This window comes from Trachypithecus francoisi, unplaced genomic scaffold, assembly GCF_009764315.1.
Source record: "Trachypithecus francoisi isolate TF-2019V2 unplaced genomic scaffold, Tfra_2.0 Lachesis_group16, whole genome shotgun sequence".
In the NCBI taxonomy this organism is placed as follows: domain Eukaryota; kingdom Metazoa; phylum Chordata; class Mammalia; order Primates; family Cercopithecidae; genus Trachypithecus; species Trachypithecus francoisi.
The window spans coordinates 14,993,457-15,015,080 of record NW_022681461.1 but is presented as its reverse complement, the minus strand read 5'-3'; positions in this window follow the sequence as shown (position 1 = coordinate 15,015,080).

Below are 21,624 nucleotides of genomic sequence, written 5' to 3'. Positions count from 1 at the left end.
AATTATGCTTCAAGGATCTTTTACATATTTCAAGAACCAGAATGAGGTTTGCACAAATCTGCAAAATGATTAAGTAGCAATAAGGACACTGCATGTAAGAAGGCAAAATTGTGCCAGACTCTTGTAGTATTTGAGACAGATACAGGAGACAGACAGGAACTACCATGATGAGTTTAGCAACTAAAGGGAGAGTGGTAGGAGTTCATCTGTGCCACCAGTTGGAGAGCCTTACATCAATTTCTCAGTTGTGGTTTTCTTTTACTCTTCAAGGGTTCAGAGCACAGCATTTCCCAAATTGCATTCTATTTTGTGAAAGTTTCTCATAAGGCTAATACCTGTTTCTGTGGACAAATAAGTTTGGAAAATACTGATTTACAGAAAGTTTGTTTACATTTTATTTTTTTATTTTATAATTTCTCTGAGTTTTTAATATGACAGTATATATTGTGACTCTCCAAAATAGAGGAAAAATAATAAATACATTCCAAACTAATTGACCACAGAGCCTCTTTGTGGAATGATACCATTTTGTAGTTGTTTTTTTTTTAATCAAAATAATATGCATATGGTCCTAAAATCAGATATTGCTAATGAAATGGTAATGAAAAAACAATCTCTGACTCCCATTTCTGGCCACTTCTATTCCTGCTCCAATAAGAAACTTCCTTTAACCAAGTCTGTTTTAAGATTTTCCGGTTGTTACCCACATGATACACATATAACGTTATTTGCTGAGTTGTCAACATTGACATGGATTTTTTGTGATATCCCTTGACAGGCTGAGATTTAGGTTTACTTACGTCATGTGTCCACTTTTCCTCCCCCTCTTCTTAAAATAGCTATATAATTATTTTTACTTACCTTAATCATTACCTTTGTAGTTTTTAATGAATAGACACAAAATTATTTCTTGTGGCATTCATGTTTTTGTCCCTTTTTATTTAGATTTACAGAAGAGTTGCAAAAATAGAAATGAGAGCTTCCATATACCCTTTGCTCAGCTTCTTCTGATGTTGACATTTTAAATAATCATGTTGTGTTTGTCAAAATTGAGAAATTAACATTGGTACAATAATATTAACTAAATGAGAGACTTTATTTAGGTCTCTCCACTTTTTCTCTTGGCGATTTCTGTTTCAGGATCCAGTCCTGGGTATCACATTGTATTTAGTCAGCTTGTCTCCTCACTTTCCTCCAACTGATGAGGGTTTCTTAGTCTTCCTTATCTTTCATAAGTTCAAAACTTTTAGCAAATAGTGGTCAGTTTTTATCTGATGTTTTATTATTATTATTATACTAAAGTTATAAATTTGAGGGAAGAATATCACAGAGGTATCCTGTATAATATCATATCAGGAGCATATGATACCAACATGACTGATGAAGTCAACCTTGATCACTTAGATAAGGGAGAATCTGCCAGGTTTTCCACTGTAAATTATCATTTTCCTCTTCCCATGCTCTGTTTGTTCATTAGGAGCAAGTCACTAAGTGTAGCTGTACTCAAGTGTAGAAGCATTAAGCTCCAACTCCTGCAGCTGTAAGTAGCAAAAAATTTGCAGATGGATGCTAAAACTATCACAATAATGAACATAGTTTGGGGGAAGACATGTTAAGGTACAAATATTGCCTTAAAATTGTCCTGCTAATTTAGAATGCATCAGTGGATCTTGCCTGCATTTTTATTACTGTGGTATTCTAATGGTGATTTTCCATTTATCGTATTTCCTCTACATTTATAAGGTAGAAGTATTCTATTTTTTAAAATGACCTTTTCCTCTAATTTAGTCATGTTGTCTGTGCGTGTATGTGTGTGTGTGTGGAGAGAGAGAGAGAGAGAAACTATTTATATCAGTATGGGTTCATGAATTTTTATTTTATTATTTGGGTTATAATTCAATTCTATTGTGATTTACTTTCTGGCTTAAATTGTTCAAACGATAGCCATTGACAGCTCTTTCACGTTGAGTCTTATGCCCTTTTGACAAGCCCATCTTTTTTTAGGTCTTCTTTACTGGAATTACAAAATATTCCAGACTCTTGTATTTTTTTCTATCCAAGCCCTAGAATCAACTATCTCTCCAATGTTACTTTGGTTTATTTTACTGAAGAATGGTATTTAGAAACCAGCATCTGAGCACTAGGTATACTTTATGTGGATAGGGCATCACTGCTTCCAGCCCATTACAGGGGACAGAGCTAGAAAATAATGTATGCATACTCACCCATTTGTACACACATCACTACATTTATTTCTGTACCTATCTGTGTGTATGTGTACGTATGTAAACATGAGTTCATACTGATATCTCAGCTTCTGATCTAGCATCATAGGGTTCATCCTAGGATTTCCAGCTTGCTTATTTGTAACTTCTTTTTCTGACAGTGAAAGTGACTGGGCTGTCATGATCTACTATATATTTACTTATTTGTCCAACCTAGTATACAAATACAGTAGTTTTAGGATTGCTAACTCATATCTAGTCTTACTGTTTTTAAAAATTATTTAGTTTCTTTCTTCCTCGACCCCTTCATTGAGCTTACGGCATACATTTGTAATACAGTCAATGCAGAGCACTGTAAGTTTTGGCAAAGCTGTATATACACCACCACTGTCCTCTACAGAAGAGTTACATTGCCCTGAAAATTCCCTTGTCTGACCCATTTGTTGTCCATCCCTCCCCAATTCCCAATTCCCAGAAACTACTGATCTGTTTTCTATTCCTACAGTTTTGCCTTTTCCAGAATGCTTCATAAATTGAATTATACATTACATAGGCATATGGGTCTGGGTAGCAAAAGGCACTGATAATTCATCCATGTTGTTTAGAGAATCACTAGTTTGTTTCTTTTTATTGCTGAGAAATACTCCATGGTAGGGATGTACCACAGTCTGCTTACTCATTCACCCACTTAGGTGACATACGAGTTGTTTCTAGTTTTTGGCAATTATAAGTAAATCTACTATAAACATTCACATATAGCTTTCTGTGTAAACATAAAATTACAATTCACTCAGGTAATATTTGGGAATGGAACTGCTGGATCATATAGTGTGTGTTTATAAGAAATTACCAAACTTTCCCAAAATGGCTCTACCATTTCGCATATCCGCCAACAATGAATGAGAGTTTCTGTTGTTCCTTATTGTCTCTAGCACTTGATACTATCAGGTTTTTGTTTGTTTTAAATTTAGCTATTATAAGGATGTGTAGTTGTATTTTATTATAGTTTTAATTTGTATTTTCATAAGTATTAATGGCATGTGTATTTTTTTGTATGTTTACTTGCCATTTATACATATGTTCTGGTGGAGTGTTTAATTCTTTTGTCCATTGGTCTCTTGGGTTGTTTGTTGAGTTTTAAGTGTTCTTTACATATTCTGGGTATAATTTCCTTATCAAATATGTTATTTGCAAATATTTTATCCTATTCTGTAGTTTGTCATTTTTAACTATGTCTTTTGCAGAACAAAAATGTTAAGTTTTAGTGAAGCCCAATTTATCATTTTTTTACAAAAATGTATAATGTTTTTGGTGTTGTATCAAAAAATTCATCAGCATACCCAAGGTCACACAGATTTTTACCTATGTTTTCTTCTCAGAGTTTTATTCCTTTACATTTCACAGTTAAGTTTGTGATTAGGTTAATTTTTCTAAAAGATGTAAGATGTATGTTGATGCCACAATTTACAGTTTTATATAATATGTTTTAAAAATTATTGTAACTATTATTTTCAATAGTTTTGTCTTTTAACTGTCATATTAAAGACATAAGTAATTTACATGTCATCATAGTATTAGAATATTCTGAATTTGACTATGTACTTACATTTCTCAGCAAGTTTTATACTTACAGATGTTTTTATATGAATCGTTAGCATTTTTTTCTCTCTGTTTAAAAAACTCCCTTTAGCATATTTTGTAAGACTAGTCTGATGGTGATGAAATCTCTCAGATTTTGTTTGTAAAAGAAAGTATTCTCCTTCATTTCTGAAGAATAGCTTCATTGGGTACAATATTCTTGGTTGGCAGTTTGTTTTTTTCCTTTGGCACTTTGAATGTATCATTCCATTGTCTCCCAGCCTATAAGCTTTATCCTGAGAAGTTTTCTGCTACCTCTGTTGGAACTCCCTTATATATTTTTTGCTGCTTCTCTCTTTCTGCTTTCAGAACCTTCTCTTTGTGTATGATATTTGAAAGTTCAATTATAATATGTTGTGGGATAGTCTTATTTAGATGAAATCTGTTTGAAATCCTTTGGCCTTCTTATACCTACATATTTACAACTCACTCCAGGTTTGGAGAGTTTTCTGTTACTATTTTTTAAAATAAGGCTTCTACCCGTTTGTCTTTCTCTTCCCCTTCATGAGCCCTATGACTTATAAATTTGTTCTTTTGAATCTGCTCCATAAATTGTGTACGTTTTCTTCATTCGTTTTCATTCTTTTTTCTTTTCTTACTGTATATTTTCAAATAACTTGTCCTCAAGTTCACAGATTCTTTTTCTGCTCAATTGCTCTATTGATTCTTCTATTGCATTTTTCATTTTGTTTTTGTTCGGCCTCCAAGATTTCTATTTGTTTGTTTAAATTATTTCAATCTCTGTATTAAGTTTTTCATTCTGATCACTTAATGTTTTCCTCATTCCATTGAATTGTTTCTCTGCATTTTCATGAAGTTCACTGAGCTTCCTTAAAACAGTTATTTTGAATTATTTGTCAGGCATTTTATATATCTTCACTTCTTTATAATCAGTTACTGGTATTTTATTTTGTTCATTGGGTGAGGTTATATTCTACTAATGGTTCTTGATGCATATGGTCCTGCATCACTGTCTGCACATCTGAAGAAGTAGGTACTTTTTCCAGTATTAACAGGCTGGCTTTGTCTGGGAAAGTCCTGCAGCAGGTGCCATGCAGGTATGAGTCAGGATCCTGGGGCAGCTGCATCCAGTGTGGCACTGCCAAAAGCCTGAGGCCCCCTATGGCATCAGCAGCATTCAGGTAGGCCAGAAGCCTGGGACAGCCACAGTTGACATAACATTGGGTTGGGTCAGAAACCTGAGGCTGCTAAGGCCAGCCTGCTGTGGAGGGCTGTCTGGAGCTTGGGGCTACTGATGTCAGCCCAGCATTGATGTGGAGATCAACTTTGCTACACCTGGGGCTATGTGATTCCATATGACATTGAAGTAGGTCTAGCCTGACACCTGGGGCTATGTGATTCTATTTGACACTGAAGTAGGTCTAGAGACTCAGTTCATGGGTACCAACCTGAAATATGGGGCCACAGGAACCTACCTGATGCTGGATTTTACTGTGGTGGGCCCAGATTTGAGGTTCAAGACAAACTCCGGTGCTCACTTTCCTCTCTATATTGTCAAGCAGACAGTGTCTTTCCCCAAGCTGGGCTGTCTGAGGTTGAGGGATGGGTGATGCAAATAATGTAAAACTATCCTTCGTACCTTCTTCAATGCATCTTTTCTTATTTTTGTGCTGCAATCAGATATTCTGATCTCTTATCTGGTTTCCTAAGTTCTTGTGAAGATATTTTCATGTCTAGATAGTTATTCAAATTGATGTTTATGCTGGGGGACAATAGCTAGAGTTTTACTCTGCCATCTTACTCTGCTACTCTCAAGACAGTGTTAATTAAATACTAGGAAAGATATTTCATTTGCTAAGCTCATCTGGTGGGGCAGAAGGAGTTGTTTGTCAAGTATAATGACATAAGATGAAGCAGAGGCTTCTTTAAAAAGAAACAAAATATTCTTTGGATACAGAAGTTAGGGAACTTATCAAACTGGGTGGAATGTCTTTAAGGCTAAATGTGTAGGGCAACAACTTGAGGCTGATGTAAGGTGGAGCATAAATTTGTTTGAAATGGAAGGAGAAAAACAACAGTAACAATTTTTGCAAATACATTGGCAAATGAACACAAGGATTAATCCTGACCATTGATGTTTTATATTTTAAATTTACAAGGAAAATTTTTAGAAGAACATGAGACATTTCCAAATACAGCAAAATATGTTTAAGTGGGAGTGTATATAGTCCTAAATTGGTTTTTAAATGTAGTGACAGAGCTTTAACAGAGTTCTCAAGATGGGATGATATCACTCATAGCTTTTGATCATCTTAATATACCCCTATCTGTAACATATCCATAATTCCATTAACTTTCATTATAAAACTCAATATATTTAAAGAGATATGACTTGATTTATAGAACATTGCTCTGAAGAAAACTGTAATGAAGAAAAAAAGTAAAGCTGGAAACATAAAATAATACTTTCCAAAGCTCCATTTTTTGATTTACTTGTGTATCTAGGTTCTTATTTTTTAATACTTAAGAGAAATTTTAAGGCATATAAAAGTAAAAACATAATTTTAAAATTACCCCATCATTACTACTTACATTTCATGTATATTGACATCATGTCTTATTTTCTTAGATTTTTTAAATAAATAAATAAATTATTATGGGAAAAATAAAATTCATTTGTACTTCGCTCCAGATTCCATTCAGTTTCTTCCCTCCACAAGGGCTTTAGCCATCCTAAATTTAATGTCTACCTTTCCTCTTCATTCTTTGCTTGCTATTTTATCATTATTTTTAGCTTTTCTGTATTCATATGTGAAAGTAATAAATATAAATATGTTTTTAAGACATCCATACTGCATATATTTCTGCATATTTTTCATGCATCATTTTGAGAACTACTGATGTCTATACATATAAACTTGTTCGGTTAAACTGCTGTATAATTGTCAACATCTAATTGTCATGTTAGATTTGCTCATTCTCTTTTTCTTTTCTTTTCTTTTTTTTTCTTTTCTGATTTTCTCATTCTTCTACCATTGCTGTGTGCAACTTTGTGCATCCAGCTCTGTCCATAGGTGAATGAATGTCTCTTCCATATTCACTTAGATAGAAATTTACCAGGCCACATTATGCACATTTTCAATTTTTCTAGAAACTGCCAAATTTTTCTCTACAGTGGTTTTACTAATGAACGTGTCCTTAATCAAAATATGAGAATTTCAGATTTAACACATTCTCCCCAATCCTCGATATTGTGAAGCTCTTTAAATTTTTGTCAAGCTAACTAGTGTGAAATATAATCCCATGGTTGTTTTAACTCGTTATTCCTTGATTTTTACTGGAATTAAATACACTTTCCACTTTTATTTCCCATGTATTTCTTCTGTGATTGCAATTTCATGGTTATCCTTTCCTGATTGATTTGTAAACCTTAAGAATTATTTTCTGGATACTAATCTATTTGCCCATTATCTATACTAGACTGTAATTCTTTTGCTTTGAGTCTGGTTTTTATTTCTGCGGAAGTTTTTAATTTTCACACAATCATATCTATCGATTTTGCCTTCAAGGTTAATAGCTTATTATGTATTGCTTAATAAATTTTTCTTATCTTTTTGTCATAAGATTGTCTTCCAAATTTTACTACCAATAATTTAATTTTTCCAATTTAAATCTCTGTTTCACCAAAATTAATTTTTATGTGTTATGTGATATAGGTGTCTGGCTTTTTTTCTATATAGAAAACAACATGTCCTAATTCCAGTTATGCAACAGTGCTTCCTTTCTCATTGATTCAAAATGTCACTTTTAAAATCTAAGAATTTCCAAATATCCATGGGTCTTCATGTGCTCTTGCTTCTTTCTTATTGATCTATTTGTTCAATTCTTTGCCATCTTCACATTGTCTTAAAACTATTACTGTATTATAACTCTTGAAATTTAATAGGACAATTCCTTTTGTTCATTTTTATTTTTTAAATCTTAGCTATTCTTATGCTTAGACATTTCTATGTGAACTTTGGTATTTTTTTTTAACTTTGACAAAATAGTCCTGTTGGGATTTAAATTTGATTACAATTTATACATTATTTTGGGTTCTTCTCATATTTTAAATCTGCCTTAAGTATTTCTGCATTAAATAGCACAGACATTCAGAAAAGTAGTAGAGGTTAACCAACCCATTGGTATACTGTAATTAAATTATAAATGTGAATTTATTTTATCTGTGATGTGTTGAAAAGGAAGAGAGAAGTGGAAACTTTTTGTATATAGAGACTTGTTTTTGCATTTATTTTGAAAATCTGGCTAAATTAAACATCAGATCTCAAATGTTTCCATCATCTTAGATCTGTCACTGAACAGTAAACAAAGTCAGAATAAGTTTATAATAATTTAGAAGAAAATAATGATTAAATTATATATGCTTACTATAAAACTACTCTATTCTCAGTCCTGGGCCCAATTCTGCAATACACAGAAAGTAATTTCAGAATTGCTAACCTATACTACTGTGAAAAACCAAATCTACTGGAGTGAAATACATTTTTACGGTTCTTTTTTCCCTGTGGGCTAGAGATACAAAGTCAGAGCACTTTGTTCTGTGTCTTTCTTATTTCACCTATCGTAAAGACTTCTAGTTCCATCCATGTTGCTGCAAATTACAGAATTTTATTCCCTTTTATGGCTGAATAATATTCCATTGTGTGGTGTGTGTGTGTAAGATATATATGTTTTCTTTATCTAGTCATCTACTGATGGACACTTAGGTTGATTCCATGCCTTGGCTATTGCAAATAGTGCTGTAAGAAACATGGGAGTACATATGTATTGTACATATGATTTTTATCTTCAATATACTGAGTTCCTTTCTTTTGGATATGTATCCAGTAGTGAGTAGTTCTATTTTTAGTTTTTTGAAGAATCTCTCTACTGTTTTCTGTAATGGCTGTACTATTTTACATTCTGACGAACAGTGAACAAGCATTCCCCTTTCTCCACATCCTCACCAGCATTTGTTATTATTTTTTTTTTTTTTGGTCTTTTTTATGATAGCTATTCCAACTGAGATAATATCCCATTGTGGTTTCAATTTGCATTTCCCTGATGATTAATAATTTTGAACATTTTTTATGTACCTGTTGGCTATTGGTCTTCTTTTGAGAAATGTCTGTTCTGATCTTTTGCCCATTTTTAATTTGATGATTTGAGGTATTTTGCTATTGAGTTGTTTGAGGTTTTTATATATTTTGGTTATTAATCTCTTGTCAGATAATAGTTTGAAAATTATTGCATTCTCTCAGTTGTATGTGGGAGCTAAAAACGTAGCTCTCATGGAGGTAGAAAGTAGAATAGTGATTGTCAGAGGCTGGGAAGGGAAGAAGGAAGGGGAAGGATAAAGAGAAGCTGGTTAATGTGTACAAAAAACCTGTTAGATAGCAGAAATAAGTTCAAGTATTTGATTGTACAGTATGGAAATTACAGTTAACAAAAATGTATTGTATATTTCAAAATAACTAGAAAAGAATGTTCCCAACACAAAGAAAAGACAAATGTTAGAGGTGATGGATATCCCAGTTACCCCGATCTGATCACTATACATTGTGTATATGTATCAAAGTATCATATGTCCCTTCAAAATATAAACAACTATGATACATCAATTAAAAATACAAAAAGTCATCTTTCCAGGCAATAGGCATTTTGGATTTTTCTATTTCTTGAACTATATTTTATTTTCTATAATTTTAGCTGATGATTTTACTCAGATGCCTATTTCTGGTGAGGAAGCTTCATCATAAATTATTATTGTCAACCTCACTCCCCAAAAAGTAATAACCAATTCTGATTATCCCCAGAAATCATTTAGTATCATGTAATAAAATTATGTATCTGTAAACAAGCCACCGTGATGCACTTAAAAATTCTTTGAGTTCAGTGTTAACAACTGCATGTTGCAAGGAGGTGGTGACAGATTATCTGGAGAAGGAAATGGAGCAGGTCACCATTGCCCCCAGGCTTTGCTAAGAAGTTTGTATCCTGCTATTCTTGTTTATGACACAATTGTAATTATACATATCTATGGAGTATAATGTGATGTTTCAGTGCATCTATATATTGTATAATGATCAAATAAGGGCATTTATTGAACCCATTACCTCTTGCATTTATCATTTCTCTTCTTGCAGAAAGCCTCTCTTCTGGCTATTTTGTAACATACTATACCTTACTGTTAACTGCTGTTACCTTATCATGCAATAGAACGCCAGCACTTATTCTGTCTAATTCTGACTTTGTACCCATTGACCAACCTCTCTTTATCCTTCTCTCTCACTCCCCTCCCCAGTCTCGTACCCACTGTCCTACTCTCTGCTTTTATATCAATATTTTTTTTAATCCATGTATGAATGAGATCACATGGTATTTATCCTTCTATGCCTGACTTAGGAGGTTCATCTCTGTTGTTGCAAATGATGGCATTTCATTATCTTTATGGCTGAATAGTATTTCATCATGTGTATGCCACGTTTTCTTTATAATTCTATCTAAGGACAATGAGGGTCCATTAAAGAGTTGTAAGCATGAGAGAGACTGACGATTTAGAAACATGACAGTGTAGGCCGGGCGCGGTGGCTCAAGCCTGTAATCCCAGAACTTTGGGAGGCCGAGACGGGCGGATCACGAGGTCAGGAGATCGAGACCATCCTGGCTAGCATGGTGAAACCCCGTCTCTACTAAAAATACAAAAACTAGCTGGGCGAGGTGGCGGGCGCCTGTAGTCCCAGCTACTTGGGAGGCTGAGGCAGGAGAATGGTGTAAACCCAGGAGGTGGAGCTTGCAGTGAGCTGAGATCCGGCCACTGCACTCCAGTCCGGGCGACAAAGCGAGACTCCGCCTCAAAAAAAAAAAAAAAAAAAAAAAAAAAAAAAGAAACATGACAGTGTATAGAGGATACATTGCAGAGGGGCAAGACTGGGACCAGGAATACCAGAAAGACAGAGAAGGGGAGAGCAGTCAGTTTACAAAATCGTACTTTCTAACACTCTTACCAATGGCTACCAAAAATTCTTAGGTTAATTATGAGTAAATTGGTTGAAATCACAAGTCCTTCTAAACTAGGATAAGGGACACCATGTGGAGGAGGAGGGATCAGACTGGTTTACTGGTGCTTCCTTCACAGACATGCAAAATTCTATGATAAGGTCCTATTTCTATGAAGGGTATTCTAACAAAACGGAAGAAGAGAATGTGCTTTGAGTCAAATATAGGGTTATCTAAAAATATTATTTTTATCACCAAAGAATTGGGAATTATAGAATCTAATGGAAAAAGAAAAATCTCAGAATCAAATGTAAGTTCATTTAAAAAATCTTCCAAAAGACAACCATTTTGTAGCATTGTGTATTTAAACCTGTCATATGGTATGAATTTTTTTAATTGAGGTGGAGTCTCGCTCTGTTGCCCAGGCTGGAGTGCAGTGGCATGATCTCGGCTCACTGCAACTCCCACCACCTGCTTTCAAGCAATTCTCTTGCCTCAGCCTCCCGAGTACCTGGGACTACAGGTGTGCACCACTACGCCCAGCTAATTTTTTTGTATTTTAGTAGAGAAGGGATTTCACCATGTTGGCCAAGCTGGTCTTGAACTCCTGACCTCAGGTGATCTGCCGCCTCAGTCTCCCAAAGTGCTGGGATTACAGGTGTAAGCCACTGCACCCAGCCTGAATTTTTAATTAAGGCCAAATCTGTATTCTCAAGACAAGTGGAGAACATTAGCAATCTGTTTATTTGAGGCAAACTATCTTCTTTTCTTGAAAACATCAAGTTAATCATGGCCAAAAAAAATTGGGTTTATTACTTGCATTACCTGAAAATTGCCTCACTTTCCTCTTTCACTTAGTGTCTGAAGATATGGCTTTAAAGCCCTTCATAAAGCTCAGAAGTTAATAACATCAAATAATTTTCTTGGAATCCTGTGACTGCTGCTTTATAAGCATAGCCAACTCACCAGGTCTGAGAGAAAAGAAGGAAGGGGGTGGAAAGCCTACAGTCCTCAGAAGCTTACTGATACTTTTAGTGTCTCCAGGGGCAGTTTGATGGAAAAACAAAAACAAAACAAAACAAAAACACCTTTCAAATCCTCTTCATTCTAAGCAATGTAGATAATTAACAGTTTCTATTTTCCAAATAATCAACCATTGATAGCCCTTTTACATTTTAATTTGCTGCTGTGTAACATAAATGGCTGGTATATGCCAAGCCCATAACATTTAGCAGAATTGCTTCTCAAACACATTTGTATCAATTGATTGGGACAAGGTCTGGCTCTGTCGCCCAGGCTAGAGGGTAGTGGCACCATCTTGGATCTTGGTTCATTGCAACGTCCACCTCCCAGACCCAAGAGATTCTCCCACCTCCCATGGTGTGCACCGCCATGCCCGGCTAATACTTGTGTTTTTTGTAAAGACAGGGTTTCACCATTTTGCCCAGGATAGTCTCAAACTCCTGGAATCACGATTATTCATGTTTTGGGGAAACTGGCTATCCCCTTTCTTATATAAAGTCTAATCTTTCTAAAATCCAATAAAGAATTTTTTTAAAAAAATATGAATAAGTCTGCACTTATTACAGTAATGAGGTAACAAAGACTAAATCTGTAATATGCTAAGAAAGTTGGAGGCCAGGAATTCTTGTCCAATATTTTCTAAAGTAAAAGCAATACATTAATATGCTTAACATCTAGTCATATGGATTACATGTTATTTGGACAGAAATGTTAAAATTGCATTTCTAACTCTAAAAGCTATCAGTGCACAGAGCATTTTGACTGTTTCAGGTATCTTTCTTCTCCAGGAGTTTCTGGGAATTTAGAGGTGTGTTGGAGTAGGGTACAGGGAAGTTGGAACAAGTTCCTTGTATGTTAAAGCCCTGTATAGGTGATACCTCTGAATTTATCGTATTGGAAGAGTCAGTGGTTTGAATGCCGCCTATGAACAATGATTTTTCAGTCATTCGTGCAATTGACAAGCATGTGCTCATTTTTTCCCAATTTTTTTAAATTGGTCAATTGACTGATACTAAGGTGGTTGAATCAGTGGTAACTGATTGTCTGGCTGTCATTAGTATTTGGGGCAACAAGAAAAGAATATATATGTTCATCAGTAAATTCCCAGTTAAATGTTTTATGACTTCACATGTAACTGAATCCTGTTCAAAGGTTGCAATTAAATTGGTCAATATCCAATAAACCTTTAACAACAAATGTAATATCAAATATCCATGTGATTCTCTATATTTCCCAGCTTCCGTTGCAGTTAGATTGGGTCAGGGTGATTGAGTTGAAGCCAGTGGGTATGAGTAGAAGTGATGAAAGCTACTTCCAGGCCTGGAATTTTAAAAACATTCCACTTAATCTTCCAATTTCTTCTTTTCGTTTGCCTTGGTTTATTAGTTATCATTGTTGTGCAAAAAAAAAACAATTACTACAGAATTCAGTGGCTTAAACAATCTCACAATTTCCATGGATCAGGAATTTGGGTATAATTTAGCTGAGTGCCCCTGACTCAAGGCCTCCCAGAAGATTATCTTCAAGGTCTAAGCAGGGGTCTCAGGGCTCTAATGGGGGAGGGCCCACATCCAAGTTCATGCATATGGCTATTGGTAGGACTAAGGGCATCACTGAACCTTAGCTGAAGACATCAATTATTTGTTACATAGTTCTCTCCATGGTGCTGCTCACATCATGTCAGTTTTCTTCTCCCACAGCAAAGACAGGTGAGGGAGGGAGGGATGGGGAGGGGAGAAGAGGGAAGGAAGGGGGAGAGGGAGAGGGAGAGGGAGAGAGAAGGAGGGGAGAAGACAGGATGAGTAAAACAGAAGTCAGTCTTTTTGTAACCTGATCTCAAAAATTGGCATCCTATCACTTTTGCCACCTTCCATTCATTAGAAATAAATAGATCCATCCCACACTCAAAGACAGAGGATATCACAAAGGCATGAATATCACAAGATAGGGATTGTTAGGATCAATTCTAGGAGCTGTCAACCACACATGGTAATCTTTAAGGTCATATTTTCCAGATGGTGTAACCACAAGATGGAAGCAGCCTGGATTCTTATACTCTGCTAATTGGAAAACTGTGAAGGACATTTCCCCAGTACACATGAGATTGTGATATGAGCAAGAAATAAACCCCTATTGCATTAAGCCCCTGAAATTTTATAATTATTTATCACAGCAGCATTATATAAGGTTAGCCTGAAAATAATGCATTGGTTTTTATTCCCTGGCTCCCTAAATACGTACGTTTTTTCATGATTTTACACAACTTTTTTTCAAGTGCCAGTGTCCATTTTGATCATTGTCATAATGATTAACAAACTTGTGTTATAATCTTGGTCTATGTACATGGTAAGGGTTAAAAGGAGTAACATGTTATATTTCTCTTCTAGATTGGAAAACTTCATGGCATGGGCTGGGATGTATTTATGTACTTATTCATTCAAAAATATTAACTTCAATTGCATTTTCATATACTCTCCATTTATCTTCATAAGCCTTACAGTAGTAGTTATAACTACTATAAACACTGTGAGTATTTACTCATAGTAGGTGGGAAAATTAACTTCATAGAATGAATGAACTTAGAATCCAAGGACATATTTGTTATCTTTTTCTGTATTTTCTCTCCTTTATCTGTTTTATATAATTAATTATCTTCTTCTCACCCTTAAGGCATTAGCTTAGATAGCATTTTTTCAAGAAAGCCTTCTGAAAACCTCAAAAACTAAGCTGGGTGCCCTTTAAATGCTTTCAAAGCACACTGAGCTGTGTCCCATTGTAGGCCATATCACACTCTATGGGCATGGCCAGTCTGCTGGTATGACTTCTTCTCTAAAGCATAAATTGGTGACTTGAAAGCATTCTTGTTTTCCCCGCACTTAGTACATACTACATAGTAGAGATGCAATCCTTTTTAGAAGAAGGATAAATGAATGAATATCATGAATAGTAGAGGCACTATAGCTTTCTAAGAATGTCTTTGTAAGTATTTTAAAGATGAAGACATTGAGCTACCTTTAATCTGACCAATTGATAACTTATTTGACTAGGCTACTGAGAAATAATTTTTCTGATCACTGAAGGTGACTAAAGGTAGTTCATGTTTCTATAATTGAAGCAATGGAAGAGGCAGGTAGAATGAGAGAAGAGACGCAGATATTAGCTATTAGGTGGTATTGATTCAAAGGATGAAAGCCAAACCAATACAACGTGGACCACTGTGCTCTGAAAGAACAGATATGCATACAGAAATCTCAATTTATAATGAAAAAAAGCTGGTATGTATAGGTCAAGGTGTGGGCATTTACATGAAATGTCCACAATAGGCAAATACATAGAGACAGAAAGTTTTAGTGGTTGTAAGGGGATGAGGAAAAGGAATGGGAAGTGACTGCTAACAAGTATAAGGGTTTTCTTGTTTTTTGTTTTTGTTTTTGTTTTTGTTTTGTGTGTGTGTGTTGTTTTTGTTTTTGTTTTTTGCAGAGGAAGTGTGATGAAAATATTCTGGAATAAGATAGTCATGATGGTTGCACAACTTGTGAATATAAGTATAAATACCACTGAATTGTATGTTTACAAGTTGAATTTTGCATGAATTATATCTCAGTTAAAAAAAAGAATTGAAGTAGAGAGTGATAGGTGGTAAATAAACAATCCAAAGTTTTAATAGCACTCCAAAGTATTTTATAGTTTTTACACTGAAAGAAGAAAAATATCTACGTTAATAGCAGAAACTAAAATATTATCTGGCAACCACTCCAACAGTTAAACAAGGTTTAGCAGGCTCTGGTTTATTTGCTCTAATATCATAATCTATTTTCAGGCCTGGACTTTTGAATTATATCTGGTCTACAGAAATGGATACCTGAAGGAAATGTGCACATAATAGCTTATTATAATTGGTTCTTTTTCACAGATAGAAGTTAGTTGGTCCTCCTTCTTTCTAAGCTTTTTCTCTCATCCTGCCTTTCAAGCATTGAGAATTGCGTTTTTGAAAAGAAAAGTATTTTGTGGCATCTTCCTTCATTTTCTCTTCTCTTTGGAATATTAAGCTTTAAAAGATGGGTTTTTGCTGCACAATATTGAACAAAATCATTTCTGCTATGTTTCAAGGCTGTATGAAATCTCCAATCACTCACCAAGATGAGAGGCCTCTGTCTGTGACCCTCTAAGCATCCTTTCTATCACTTGGGAAAACTTAGTTCTTCTCGTCCTTTAAAGTAACGCCTTTGGAACTTGGAGTCACAAATAGGAATTCTATTAAAAATACATTGTAGAGGCTGGGCACGGTGGCTCACACCTGTAATCCCAGCACTCTGGGAGGCCGAGACAGGTAGATCACGAGGTCAGGAGATTGAGACCATCCTGGCTAACATGGTGAAACCCCGTCTCTACTAAACATACAAAAAATTAGCCGGGCGTGGTGGCGGCGCCTGTAGTCCCAGCTACTGGGGAGGCTGAGGTAGGAGAATGGCGTGCACTTGGGAGGCAGAGCTTGCAGTAAGCCAAGATGGCGCCACTGCACTCCAGGCTGGGGGACAGAGCGAGACTCCGTCTCAAAAAAAAAAAAAAAAAAAAAAAATTGTAGAAATAATTTATCTATCATAAAATAGCATCAAATTTAAAATATACTTTAAAAGGAAGATGATAGTATATTTTGTGAAATTCACCAAACGTTCCCATTAAGAGAGACAGAGGAACAAGGATGGTAAAACAAAAACTCACTGACTCTAAACAAAACTAGGTGATAAAGTATCCCCATGAGCCCCTAAATATGAGCATGTAGGGGAAAAAAGCATCGAAAGACCTTTATAGTGTCAGCATTTGCGTGGCAGGAAGCCCAAAAAATCATATGAAATGCTAACAAACCCAAGGGTAGAAGAGCCCCAATATCTCTGGCTGGTACACCTAGCCAATTTAAGACCAGCAGTTGAAAATTAGAGGGCTTTTATGGTACATTTCACAGTATATGTAAGATCAAAAGAACAACAACAACAACAAAAAACCCTGTAAGTATTGAACTGGAATTGGAAAAATCAGCATACATTAATGATGCATTTTATCTTAAAATGATCTGTTGCCAAGATCTGCTTCCTGTAAAGGCCTAGAAATACTGAACAACTCAGTAGCAATAAAATTTTTTACTTCAAAAAGCATTTTTCACTAAAAGGAAGTAATTTATATAGGACAAATGTCTCGTTCCAGGTTCTGGAGCAGAAAATGTACAAAGTAAATCCAGAACATGCTGTCTTAATGATAACAAGGAAGTGATCAAAGACTACTGTGTCAAAGGGACTTGGCAACCAATCAGAGGAAGTATCCACTGAACAAAAATGGGGCAATTTGAGCATAAATAAAGACAGTAACTACAATTAAATGAAACATAACAAATATGTTTCAACCAGTGAATTCATAGTGATATACTACCAGAAAGAAAGAAGGTGGGAAGGATGGTAGGAAGGAAAGGAGGAAGGAGGGAGAGAAAGAAAAAAGAAATGAAAAAGAAAATAAGAAAAGAAGGCCGGGCGCGGTGGCTCAAGCCTGTAATCCCAGCACTTTGGGAGGCCGAGACGGGCGGATCACGAGATCAGGAGATCAAGACCATCCTGGCTAACACGGTGAAACCCCATCTCTACTAAAAAAATACAAAAAACTAGCCGGGCGAGGTGGCGGGCGCCTGTAGTCCCAGCCACTCGGGAGGCTGAGGCAGAAGAATGGAGTAAACCCGGGAGGCGGAGCTTGTAGTGAGCTGAGATCCGGCCACTGCACTCCAGCCTGGGCGACAGAGCGAGACTCCGTCTCAAAAAAAAAAGTAAGAAAAGAAAGAAGAATGAAAAGGAAGGAAGGGAGGGAGGGAGGGACAAAGAGAAAAGAAGGGAGGGAAATATAACTAACTGCTAGTGAACCTACTTATTATGTGACAACTGGTAAATAAAGGGGAAAAAACTCAAGCATATTTTCTGTCTTTCCTAAATGAACTGTTCCACTGGGTGAACAAATACTAGATGAGAGCAAACTTCTTTTTATAGAAGTATTCCAGCTAACAGATGAAGAAGATATATAAAAATTAGAGTATCTTCATTTCAAAAATCCAGATTAATTAATGGATGTAGGTGTTAATCATCTACAGCTGCTAACATCATGCAATAATATCCAACAACTTTCTTGTGGAAGTACTCAACACTACCTGTGAAGTAGTCTTGCCAGAAAAATCAAACCTCACCCTGATTAAGCTTCTAGATCTAGTGACCAGTTTACAGGAAACAGAGAAAACAGAAGAACACACTAAATGATGCCATGAACATGCAATCAGCAAAATCTAGAATGTAAGAAACTATAGAACAGGAAAACCAATTTACTTAATAGATTCATTACAAGAGGACAGAAAAGAGATGGAGGGGTTATCAATTTATGGAAAGAGACTTAGGAAGAAATATAACTCCACAGAAATAAGTGGATCTTAATTCATATTAACTTAAAATTATATTTTTGGAGGAAGTAGAAATTGGAACACTGTATATTTAATGGAATTACAATTTTAAAAAATTTTTACTGTGATCATAATGGTATTGTGATCATGTGTATATGTATACATTTAACAGAGTCATTATGTTTTGAAGATACATATGGAACTATGAGATATGAAATAGAAGCTGAGATTTGCTTTAAATAATATGGAAGAGAAAAGTGAAGGGAGGTAGAAAGATGAAAAAAGATTGGTCATAATTTGAAAGAATTGTTAAATCACGGTAGTGATACATGGGAATTTATTATTGTATTTGTCTATTTCTGTTTATGTTTGAAGTTTTCCATAATAAAAGAGTTGGCCAGGCACGGTGGCTCACGCCTGTAATCCCAGCACTTTGGGAGGCCTAGATGGGCGGATCACGAGGTCAGGAGATCGAGACCATCCTGGCTAACACGGTGAAACCCCATCTCTACTAAAAAATACAAAAAACTAGCTGGGTGAGGTGGCGGGCGCCTGTAGTCCCAGATACTCAGGAGGCTGAGGCAAGAGAATGGCGTAAACCCCGGAGGCGGAGCTTGCAGTGAGCTGAGATCCGGCCACTGCACTCCAGCCTGGGCGACAGAGCGAGACTCCGCCTCAAAAAAAAAAAAAAGAGTTAAAATACAGTATAATAGAAAATATACTAAAGATGGAATGTGAATGATAAGTTCATAAATATCAGGGTATTTATCAATGCTGTGATGAAACTGTTTATGCACATTGCTATTGAAAATACTCACTAGCTAAAGTCATTAAAGGGAGCAGTTGAAACATGCAACCCTGAATCAAATACCCATTTTCTTCTTCAAACACTGCTGGAAATGGTTTGGTGTCTGGAAAACGGAGTCTATTATCTCCACCTGAATATTTGTATAAACACAAACAAACTACCTACTGCTCTTTGCTGTGCAAACAATTGGAGGGCTTACTAATGCAATGAACCAATCTCTAGTTAAATAGTCATATTTTCACTCCATCCCACTAGAAACCTGGAGGAAAAATAAAAGTAGAATTAACAATCAGTGATATGGTTTGGCTGTGTCCCCACCCAAATCTCATCTTGAATTGTAGCTCCCCAAATTCCCTCATGTTGTGGGAGGGACCCCCTGGGAGATAATTGAATCATGGGGGCAGTTTTTCCCATACTGTTCTCTTGGTAGTGGATAAGTCTCGTTAGATTAGATGGTTTGATAAGGGGAAACCCCTTTCACTTGACTCTCATTCTCTTCTCTTGGCTGCCGCCGTGTGAGACATGCCTTTCACCTTCCACCATGAAATGTTGAGGCCTCCCCAGCCATATGAAACTGTAAGTCCATTAAACCTTTTTTGTTTTGTTAGTTTGCTGAGTCTCAGATATGTGTTTATCTGCTGTGTGAAAACACACTAATAAAATCAATAAACTGCACATTTCAAAAAGTAAGGATTGTAACAATTTTATTCATTGCTATATTCATAATTCTTATAACAATGCCTGGTACATAATAGATATCCTAAAAGCTGTGAATGAGTGAAAGGATGGACAGGTGGATACATAGACAGATGGATGGATAGATGAATGAATTTTAAGTGCATTTCATATAAATGTAAGTAAGCCCCAATACAGTCAGACTATGAATATTTCTATCTAAGTTTCAATTATTTTTAGGCTACAGTTGCATTTCTCTACTGGATAAAATAGTGCTTCTCAAAGTTTAGCATACATAAGAATCACCTGGAAGCCTGTTAATAGATTTCTGAACCCCACTGCAAATTCTTGAATTTGCCTTTCAAACAAACTCCCAGGTGATGCTAATGCTGCTGATCTGAGGAACATACTTTGAGTAGCATTAATTAAGCCAGATTTTCTCACCAACCATCTTCATCAGAATTATTGGGAATCTTTTAAAATATTCAAATTCTTAGGACTCCGCTGACACCTACTGAATCATAATCTCTGAGAGTGAGTCTCAGAGAAGTGAATTTTAAGAAGTCATTCCTATGTACACTCAAGTTTTATAATGGCCTAGATGATGCTGCCCTCTAGAACTCTCTGCAATGATGAATGTGTTCTGCATGTGCAGTGTCTAGCACAGTAGCAATTAGCCACATGTGGCTATGGAGAATTGAAATGTGGCCACTGTGACTGAGGAACTGAATTTTTAATTTTAGTTTATTTTAATTAATTTAAACCTGCACTTAAATTGACATTTGGAACTAGTGGCTACTGTATTAGATAGACAAGGTCTGGATTTTCAAACTCACCTTCTTGAATCTAGAGTTATCTTTAATGGTGGCAGAAGAGGGACCTACAGTATAGGGTTCCTGGGATCCTACTGTTTCAACCACAGCAACTCTTCCTTAGTTACCTTGGGATGTCATTGACATTCTGGCTTCTTTACCAATTGGAGTCCATGCCCATACTGGGACATCCCTAAAGTGCCTATGAAAGAGGAATCAAAGTGTTCTGACACATTTTCAAATGAATTACACATAGTTAAATTGATGAAGTCATTATTTATCTGCCAAACAATTAGGTTTTGAGTCAAGTTTAATGCTGGCTTCTCAAGAGATTTCCAATGCAGTCACCAACTTATTATTTCATTAATCCTCATAATGACTTTGTGAGTAGAAAAAAGCTATTATCCCCATTTCACATGCAGAAAAACTGACTCTTAAAGAAAGTGATGGGCTTGCTGAAGCCTCCCTCAGCAACTCTCTGACGAGTTGTTATTTTTCCAAGTACTTCTCATTCTCTTTGAATAAGTAATTAAGATCTCTACACTCAAGGACACTTCAGCAGTACTTTAGAAAGCAATTTTCTTTCTGGGGCAACTACCTATCTGTGAGGATGGAACTTAGGCCCTTGATGAAATGGAACAAACTCAAACTGGACTCAGACATCTTAGAATTAAAGAGCAGGTTATATTATACTATATTATAAGTATAGTATAATTATAGTATAAGTATATTATAAGTATATAGTATAAGTACATTATAGTATAAGTATATTATACTATATGTATAGTATAAGTATATTATATATAAGTATATTATAAATATACTATATGTATAAGTATACTATAAGTATAGTGTAAGTATATTATACTATAAGTATAGCATAAGTATATTATACTATATTTTAAGTATAGGGTAAGTATACTATAAGTATAGTGTAAGTATATTATACTATATTATAAGTATAAGTATATTGTACTATATTATATTATACTACATATTATACTACAGGCTGCATAA